Source organism: Gouania willdenowi, unplaced genomic scaffold (assembly GCF_900634775.1).
Source record: "Gouania willdenowi unplaced genomic scaffold, fGouWil2.1 scaffold_354_arrow_ctg1, whole genome shotgun sequence".
Classification (NCBI taxonomy): domain Eukaryota; kingdom Metazoa; phylum Chordata; class Actinopteri; order Blenniiformes; family Gobiesocidae; genus Gouania; species Gouania willdenowi.
Window position 1 is genome coordinate 146,377 of NW_021145116.1, and position 11,188 is coordinate 157,564.

Below are 11,188 nucleotides of genomic sequence, written 5' to 3' on the forward strand. Positions count from 1 at the left end.
ACTTGTTTTACACAAATATAAAAAGAAAAGCAATAACATTATTAAAAAAATGAAAAATAATTCTCAATGCCCACACTGACGATATAAACAGCTTGTTCAGCCAATTGCCTCTTCATATGACCTGGTAAGTCCAACACCAGTTTATCTCTAAAATAAATAAACCTTCCTACCCACTATAGGGTAGGACTGTACACATCCTTCTCACATTTAATTCCACAAATAATTGTTGTCACCACTGAATAGGATGGTTTCAGAGTTAAAAGTCCCTGTTTCTGGGGTCCAGGAGGGAAGTAAACTGATGTCCTCCCTCCGTGTTCCCTAGTTTGTTATATTTGATCTCACCGTAAAAGAAAAATGTTTTTGTCTCATTGTCTTATAGTGAAATTAATGACTTGGAATGAGTGTGTGTCTTATTGCTAGCAGGATCATATTTACACCTAATGCCAAATAATCTATCATCACAGGAATTACAGGAGGGCAGATAAACTTTATCACAAACTCATCCTTTGAAATCCACAGTGTGTGAATGGAACGAGCACCAATGGGTATTTTAGTGGAGATGTTTCTATTCAGAGTAGTTTGAACCCTCAATAAAGGTTTCCATTACTTTTAAAGATCATATTAAAGCACTATTACATGATGATTATCATGTATTACAGTGATTATGAATGTAAAACACAGTCGTTCTCTCTACAATGACCAAAGGTGGGTCGTCATTTTTTAGATAAATTGTACCAGTACTTTGGTATTGTGAAGTGGCATGACATGTTGGTGGGTGATTATATAAAACTAGTACAGTGCCCGTTGGCTGTATGTGTTCATTTAGTGGGAGGAGCTTAAGTAGAGTTGTTAATAATGACCAAATGAGTATGTGTTTGAAGGTTGTCTGTACATAGAGGTGTACATACTGTACATACTCTGTACTCTGTAGTGTTATAAAGGGTTTATTTATGGATAGAAAATAAAATAGTGTGTGTGATTTATCTGGTTTAATTCTATGAGACATGAATATGATAAATGTGTAAAGTTTGCACCAATGTTGTGGTTTAGGTAGAATCTGATAAAAGACATACATTCGTATAAATACAAGCATTTATTTCTAACGTTTCTTAGCGCAGCGGTGATTTGTGTGTGCGTGCGTGCGTTTTGTATCTATGTTGAATTACAGAACATTGTCCCTGTCAAATAATAAAAAAATTAATAAATTCTGACATTGAGGTTACTTCTAGTCCTAACCTTAAATGTTGACTTGTTCATCTCTCTCCAGAAAAACCTCAAATTAATCTAAACACAGAAAAAGAAAGTTTGCACTACTTTGATTTCTTTGGCTGTTTTATTATTAGGGGGCCAAGGAACCACGTATGTAAGCCTGGGCTGAATCACCTGTGCTAGGCCACGCCCATTTCAAAACTGGAAAACCTACTTTTTCGAATTCCTCCTTGAGGTTTTGTCCAATCAGCGTGAAACTTACCCTACCCTAGAGTCTTCAGTTGGACCTGAACTAAAGTCATCAAAATAATTTTGTTCGGGCAAAATATGCGCAAATTATTAATGAATAAAGTTTTCTAGCGAGCTATGAATACGCAAACTGGTACATATGTAACGCTGAGATCCATGGTTGGCATGTGACTGTGGGGGTACGTGGAAAATTTGAATAATGTGGGTCACTAGGGGGCGCTGTAAATAAGGAATATTTCTATCTCTTAAATGGTAAGACAAATTTTTACCAAATTTGGTGGGTATGATCTTGGGTCCCTCCTGAGCTGAGTTATTCGCGATTGGTCAAAGTGGGCGTGGTTTATTAAATCATACATATTACTGCGTAACATATAAATAAACAAACCTTTATTTCAGCTTAAGTAATATGTTAAGTTACAGGGTGACTATAGAAGAGCACACAGATCACCCATACCAAAAAGTGCACCACTAGGTGGCGCTATAATGGATGCAAACACATTTTGGCCTGTAACTTTCACACTTTAAATCACATCTTCCAAAACTTCATATCCACCTGTTCACAGCGACTGGCACGTTGGCCTGTGTCCTGATGCTCGCCACAAGTCCGTCATCCTTCGAGACGTACTTCCACGGGCTCCGTGAAACCTGTGGGCGAGTCGCACGGGAAGGCTTTATGTTTCCCAGTGATACAGCACAATATGATCTGTATCCAAGATAAGAAATCAGGGTGGGAAGAGTTGATCATTGTAAAGTGAGATGTGTAGTTATAGTTGTGTATATTGTGTTTATTATATTGTGTAATCAATCCAGTCTGGTGACCAGTGTGTAGCTTAGGTATAATGGTGGTGTCTGTGGACAGAGGGAAGGAGTGAGTGGTAATACTTAAAACAGGTATTTAGGATCAACGTGTCTAAAGTTAAGCCCAGTTTTATCCACAGTCTAAGACATGTCAGTGTATCATAGACCTATACAGTATATGTGTAAGAACCACTACTGTAAACACAGGCACTGCCCTGGACCTGAGGATGCAGCCAGGACAGCAGGGAGAGCAGGGGCCAGGAAGCCCCAGGCCACCCCCCATGGCCGAGCAGCCCTCCAGACGAGCCCAAGATCCCAAGCCGAGAGGCAGCCACCGCTTCCCACATTCACACCCGAGAAAGCTTTAAGGAGCCGAGGACCCAGCGCACCCCGCCACCGACCCCAACCCCCAATCCCAAGGCCCCCCGCCAACTAACACCACCCCGCCCACACCCCAGCACCCAACCCCTCAAGGGGAGGGCCCAAAGACCCCACAGCCTGAGACCCCAGCAGAGGAGTGAAGGCCCACACCCAGCAGACGGCCAGAGCCACGTCGAACGGGCACCCGGCGGACCCCAGGCCAGCAGGTTGGGGTTAGGGTTAGGGTGAGCCCAACCCTTCTGAATAAATAATTCCAAATTAAAAAACATCATGTAACCATGGCCATTGAGGTTGCCCATCCAGGAGTCATTCGTGTCAGAACCTTGTTAGTTTTTAGGGATGTCCTGATACAACTTTTTCAATTCCAACATGATACCGATATTGCAGCCTTGCGTATTGGCCAATACTCCGATATGTTATCAGCATGAATCATACATACTTTTGACTTATTTTGTAGTGTGGAATGTTAGAAAATGCTTGAGCAAGTGATGTTACTCATAAAGAGAACAATAGTCAGCAACAGACGGTTACTTTGTTGGAGTGTGAACCACAGTCACTTATGGATTTTGTCGGATCGCTTCTATTGGTGATTTTAGATGCATTTGTTTTCTGGCTGATATCGGACCAATATTTGATTTCAAGATCGGATCGAGACACCCCTATCAGTTTTCTGTGTGCATTGTGCTTTTTAAATAAGGAAGTACTTTATGTATAGAGCGCTTTTCACAGGTAGAAACTACAAAGTGCTTTCAGTATCAATTTCAGTATCATCCCATCTAAAGAGAACATGGAAGAACAGTCACAAATGACATGGGAGACAAGAATGGGAGAACTGTGGGTCGACAAGGGCCTTGGAGGTGCCCCGTAATTACTGTTGATGAAAAAAAAAGCAAAAAAGCAAAACAGCATAAGAAGAGGTGAGGGGAAAAAGCAGATTATGAACTGAATTCCCTAAAGTCATTGCATTTGATTGTGCTTTGGATTTGGAAGAAATGAGGTTATCTAATACGAGGAAGTCTTGTAATTTGTAATACAAAGCGGAAACTGGGCTACTCATGCAGGCAGCCATCACTTACAATGAATACTGGCAGTTTATCAAAGTACAGCCTCATCTTTGTGGCATTGACTACTTCTGTTCTGTGCTTTGTGCTTTGGTGGGTGGACACATTTGAGGTGACTGTTGTTAATTTTATGTTTTGGGTTGCATATCACCACTTGGCTGTAGGTGAAATCTAAATGAAAACAAAAAAACAAAGAAGAAACAGGAATGTGGGACAAAAGTGCATTTAAAATTCAAACATATTGAATTGAATGAGCAAAACGTTTAAATTATGAAGTTTTAAACAGACTTGTCCCTTTGTATTTGTATATTCGCACATATTTTGTTTTTGTCCAATATATGTTGTTTTAATATTTTACATAAAGTTAAATTGACTTAAGTTTTTTTTACCTTAAAATATTTGTATGATAAAGTTTAAAAAAAAAAAAAAGTAATTACGTGTTTCAAGTTCCTGAATAGCTCCTATCCAGCAAATTTTAGATGCTACCCTGCTTTATCATTATCATTATTTATTACAATTATATATTGTAGCTCGCTATCAGGCTTTGTGCAAAGCTACTGTATATTATGACACAATCATTGGAATGAGGTGTGTTGGAGCAGGGAGACCTCAAAAACATGTTTACTACGTGCTCTTGAAGACTTGACTTGTGCACCCCATGTGTCTAAAGCATGTTTTTTTAATAATGGTGAACGGTGGAACAATAAACTGATTCACGATATGATAGACTATCACGGGTCTTGTGTTGACAATACAATATTTTTGTAAAGGAAAAAAAAAATGCAGTTTGAGAGATAGCCCAGATATATATATATATATATATATATATATATATATATATATATATACTGTATATATATCCAGGGCAATGTTCAGTTATAAGTAGACTTAAAACCAAACCAAACCTTTGTACTATAAAGCTGGTTATCAACATGTTATCTTAAGCCAACAGTTTCCAATCAAGATGCGTGCACGCTCACATAAAAGGGGCGGCATTTGCAGTGACTGACCAATCCTAAATATTTTTAAAAATATGAAGAATTAAAGTCAATAAGTCCGGCCAAAAGCAACTGTGTTGCTGCAGCAAAAGCATTTATCTCTCTCAGCAAAAGTGTTCTTCGGAGCCCTGCTTCAGCAGAATTGTGTTCCACTGACATTTCCCCTACATATCTATATTGTAAGGGCCATAAATATACCATTTTATCAATAGTAAGCCACCACTTTTCTGTGTCTCTTCTCTAACGTCGTATGTTGGATGTATGAGATTTATTGATCTCTCTAAAGCTTTTGACACTGTAGACCATGTTATTTTAAAACACAGGCTACATCTCATTGGACTGTCAGAGCACACTGTCGCTTGGTTTTCAAATTATTTAGAAAACAGGACCCAGTGTATTAAATATGAGGGCCTTTGTTCTGAATTTGTTACTGTTCACAAGGGGGTGCAGCAGGGATCTGTTTTGGGGCCCCTCTTATTTATCTTGTACATTAATAATGTCGAACAAAATGTTTCTGATGCTAATATGCATTTTTATGCCGATAATACAATTATTTATTGCTTCGGATCATCTCTTGAACAGGCTGTTAATTCCCTGCAGAAAGCCTTTGTTTCTTTAATCTAAAACTGGTTCTCAATGCTGAGAAGACAAAGTTAATGTTGTTCTCTAATCATAAGAAGGTGCCTCTAACTCCCCCGGTCGTGTCCACTCTTGAAGGAAATGTCATAGAAGTGGTACATGAATATAAATACCTTGGTGTCGTAATTGATGATTCCTTCACTTTTAAACTTTTCATTGACAAACTTGTGAGAAAATTAAAACTTAAACTGGGTTTTTTCTTCTGCAATAAGACATGTTTTTCTTTTGGTGTAAAGAAGCTCCTTGTCTCTGCCACATTCTTATCTGTGTTAGATTATGGTGACCTTTTTTATATGAATGCTTCTTGTACATGTCTTCTGATGGTGTTTATCATTCTGCTCTGAGGTTCATCACAAACTGTAGAGCCAAGACACATCACTGTGAGCTGTACTCTAGGGTGGGATGTCCATCCCTGTACACTAGGAGGCAGTGTCATTGGTTTACTTTTATTTATAAGGCTCTTAATGGATTACTGCCCTCTTACATCTGTACATTACTTACAAAGAGAAGTACGAACACTTATGCACTGAGATCCAATGATCAGCTGTTGCCCACACAGAGCTGGAAAAAAGCCTTTGTACATGAGCTCCTTGTGTTTGGAACACACTGCATAGAGACTGGAAGCTGACGGAGTTTTTATCCTTGAATGCCTTTAAAACGAAACTGAGAGAATTTGAGACTGGCTCAGTCTGTAATTGTTATGTTATCCTGTCATTTTAATGTAATGTAAATGTATTTCTGTTCAGTGTGTTGTAACTTTGCTTCCTGTTGGCTAGGACTCCTTGAAAAAGAGGTTTTTAATCTCAATGGGATTGTTTTTCTGGTTAAATAAAGGTGAAATAAATAAAATAAAAATGTTTGTGTGGAATTCATTTTCCCACTGGGTTTTTATGAGTTTTTCCTTGCGGAGGGTCTAAGGACATTTTATTACCCAGCAAACATTGGTGCAAACTTTATTTATCATTTATCATATTCATGTCTTATAAAATTAAACCAGATAAATCACACACACTATTTTATTTTACACCCATAAATAAACCTTTTTATAACACTACAGAGTACAGAGTATGTACACCTCTATGTACTGTACGTCCAACCTTCAAACACATACTCATTTGGTCATAATTGACAACTTTAAGCTCCTCCCACTATATGAACATACTTCCGATGGGCACTGTACTAGTGCTACAGAAGGACACACTGTAAATCCTGTGTTAAAGGTAATATTTAACCACTGGTCAAACACTGTCTATTTTTGTCCTGTAGACCTGCCTTGAACTCGTCCTATTGATCTAAACACTGATAAGTGTCCATGCATGGGACTGATGTTCATTATTACTGAGAAACTGGGGCTTTCTAGTGATTAAGGAGGCGTGCTTGTAATCTGAGGGTCATTGGTTCAAATCTCACCTGGGCCACAAGGTAAAGAATAATGTACTGATGTATCCTACCCAAGTAGAAGTACTGTTACTTGATTGAAATTGTAGACAAGTATAATAATATATATCGAGATTCAAGATATATAACCTATTTTGGTGATACAGAAAATCACAATATCGCCAATATCAAAGTATTGTTATTTTATATCTTATTTTGTATTAAAATACTCATTTTAGGAGTTGCTGCTTTGGCTACTTCTCACAAAAGCATAAAAAGCTAAGTTAGATTTATGAGTTAACTGAGCCAGACCTTCCCCTAAACAAGACACACGACAGAACTCACTCACACGTGCTGTCCCTCACAGGAGAAGAAGTCAAAAGTGGGACGTTTGTTAATAAATGTGCCTGTGCAAATTTAACCCAGAATTGTCTTTTTGTGAGACTTTATTGGATTAAAAACATCTAGATTTATATCGTATATTGCCATTTTTAGAGAAAATATGAAATTTGGTTCATATCACACAAAGGTATCTGTAGAAAAATAAAAGGTTTATCAAAATATACAATTCTTTTAAAATAAAATAACTACAGCTGCAACTAATGATTCTTTTCATAATCGATTAATCGGTCAATAAGTGAATTGTTTAATCAATAACACATTTAAACCCTGATTTTTTTCTTTGATTGAAATATTTTATTTTCTGTTTGAATAAAAAAAACACAAATGTACTACCCATTCAATGGCCCAAATACAATAAAGATGACTTCAATAAAAAAATAAAAAAATGATTTGAGAAATTATTTTGGTCTAAAATAATTTTTGCATTTCAACACTTTTTTTTCCTTTGATAGAAAATATTTATTTTTCATTGAAGTAAAACCCAAACTAACAAATGTCATGTATGTAGCTCTGCATATATGACAATAAAGGTGATCTATTACACTTAGCAGCACACGTAGCCCACATCTATATGACTACAAAATCATCATTGTATAATTACCATAAGTGATTATTTCTCACTACTTTTGCATGATTTCATAAGTCAACGTCCAGCAGAAATGGAGATAAACCTCAGCACTGCACGTGTGTTTGTGGACTTTAACCCAGACAGACACACAGTCGCTAAAGTAGATCATTTACTCTGCACGTTGCATGGTAAAGATATCTCTATATTCTAATTGTGGAATCTGGCCTTTAAAGTAATTAAATAAAACATATACAGTAGGTGGCAATATGCAACGCACCAATAACCAAGAAAGAAGATTAGATTATTATTATTATTATTGTTATTGTACTATGTCCCTTTTCATAAACTACAACACTGTACTAGAATCCAGATAAACTGGATCAAGGAGTCAAATGTAAATTAGTTTTAATTTAATGACGTTTCCTGCAGTGGTATCTGTCACTGTGTCCTTGGGCAAGGCACTTCACCTACATTGTCTAGTATGAATGTAGTGTGTGAGTGAGTGTTGGTGGTGGTGGGAGGGGCCTATGGTTCACTATGGTAGTCTGCCCCAGGGCAGCTGTGGCTACAACAGTAGCTCACCACCACTGTGTGGAGTGAAAGAATATCAAATTTAGTGTCTATGATAAAGTGCTATATAAAACCCAATGGATTATTATTATTATTATTATTATTATTAGTATTAATAATAAGAAATTTATCTTTATTTTTTTTAAACTAAACAAAGAGAAAACATCCACCTGAACCAAACGACATTGTAGATATACTGTAATCATGTGACATTTAGCAAACAGCTAATCTATAAGAACAACTTTACATTTTAAAATAATTTAGATTTAGGAAGTGATAATAAGCTGCATGTCCCTGGACAGAATAATGTGGAAATAGAAAATAAATGATTGCTGCTAATCTTTAAAGTACAGATGCAACCTGTGTAAAAACAGGGTTTGAAGTTTCTGTATCTGTTGATACCAAATAAAAGACCAACATGAAGAGAGTTTGTTTTGATGTTCAGTGAATAGGAGTTAAATTCTGCCGTACAGGACAGTTTGTGTCAGTGTGTTTACAAAGATAGATCAACCTCTATTTTTAGCCTGCATTGATTTTAAAGAGACATTAGCGACTGTAATACAAGGTTTTATTTTTCAAACACCAGGACTCAGAGATCGCAACAACATTTTCCTCAAATTATTTCGTAAACATCATCAAATTGAATAAAAATTGGTCAAGAAATCAAGGAAATCTAAAGTGATGATCCAACAGGGACTGATATCATATTTGTTATAATAACTCATTTTCTGCCTAAAATCTAAGGCTGACTTGAGATCAACATGGTCCATGAACTAAAGTCAGTTTAACACCCCTGTTCCCCCTGTTCCCCTGTTCCCCCTGTTCCCCTGTTCCCCCTGTTCCCCCTGTTCCCCTGTTCCCCCTGTTCCCCTGTTCCCCTGTTCCCCCTGTTCCCCCTGTTCCCCTGTTCCCCCTGTTCCCCTGTTCCCCCTGTTCCCCCTGTTTCAAAGGCTTTAAAGAACTTTTTATCCCATTAATAGCGATACAGTTTGTCCATTTTTGGGGAAAAATTATGATGAAACTTGAAATCCAAATCCGATTTGAAATGTTGTAGTTGAGAAACCAATTACAATTTGTGATCTACATTTTAGAAAGTTTTGCCAGTAAATAGGGGTTTATCAATGTTTAAAAGTGATCCAGAATCAGTATATTGATCTGGACCCCCTCCAAGATTTAATGGAACCTTCCATGGTGTAAGGGAGGGGTTCCCAACCTTTTTTTGGTCGTCCCCCAATTTTTGATATCACAAACTTCTGGAGACCCCAAATAATTTTTTCCATAATTTGTTTTGGATCATGTTTGTTATACTGTGTACAAACCTTTTTCTCTTACTTATTTTCTTTTTACTGCATTTTACTTGACATAAATTTATATTTGAGAAACTGAAAGTATATCAGGGCTGTACACTAACTTATCCAGTGGTGGCACAGAATATTTGGTCACAGCATAGACATACATGCTAATGAATAGTTGACTTAACGTACTGTAGTTTTATATGAAGTAAAGACTGACAATGACTTGAGATATATTTGCTAAATATTTTAATGTTTTAGTGTCAATATTAAGTTTTTCTGCAACAAGCAGTGGCTGAAATAACAGGTTATTTATTTTATATCATTTTAAAAAAGGACGTAATAAAATGTTTTAAATAACATTAAATCATAACAACATGTTATATTTATTCTGTTTTATTATTTTACAGAAATGCTGTACTTGAATTAATTTAACAGTAACATAACCAACTTATCATCTGCATTGTTTCACCCCATGAATTAAATTCAGAGGGTCCAGCTCTGATAGTGGGGTCTCCTAACCCTCTTCCCCTGGTCAGGGGTCTGTAACCTTTACTCTACAAGGAACCATTTAACCTCATCTCACCTGGATTAAAGTCCTCCTGGAGCCATAAATACCTTCTCTATGAAGACAATACAGTGGATTATATTATATACAGTTAATATTATATAGAATAATGTTTGATTTCATTTATATTGATCATGTAAATGGAAACTTAAAAACAGTTTAAAATAAAATTAAAAAAATTACATCAATGAATAAAACAGTATCTTCATCTTCAAATTCTTACACATCTCAGTTTACATGAACACAATGTTTATAAAGTAGATTTTTATAGTTAATGTATATGAAAGTCTATAAAAAGTAACATGAATATAATAACACATGATCATGTGATCAACACATGCTAATTACTCATTTCTTGCCACACATCAAACATACATATTTAACCTGTACATTGGTGGTTAAATGAATCTGTTCCCACACAATTAAAATCTGTATTTTCTTCCAGAAATAGTGTTTTTGTTGGTTTAGTTTCTTACCAGGGATTTAAAACTTAAGGTTAGTCACAGGTGGAGGAAAGTTGATGGTCTGTAGATGTTGTAGGAGGTGAAGTAGGAAGGTGCCACATTAGGCCCCAGAACCACAGGTTGCAGACCCCTGCTCTGAGAGAACCACAGCTGAACATCTGTCCTGGTATCATAGTCCATCAGTTCTGGTCCCTCCATGATGATTCTGATGAGTGTGTACGATCTATTGCTGAGCTCAGCATGTTTTTCCTTTTTACTGTTTCTCTCAATGTGAGCGTGAACTCAGTGATCGACTCGTTATGTCTGGATACGTTCACAGACCACGTGCACTTCAAAGGAGCTCATTGGTGTTTATACTGTACACCGTTTCCTCACCCACAGCTCGGAGCGAGAGAGAAAGATAGAGATAGAGAGAGAGATGTGCACTCTGTGGGACGTAACAAAGCGTTCAGCCGCTCCGTATAAAATAACGTCACCTTATATGAACTCGCACAAATGCGACCAGATAAAATTTTCACTCGCACACTAGGGATGTAACGATTCACTCAACTCCCGATACGATCTGATTCACAATACTGGGTTCATAATACGATTCTCTCATGATTTATTTTA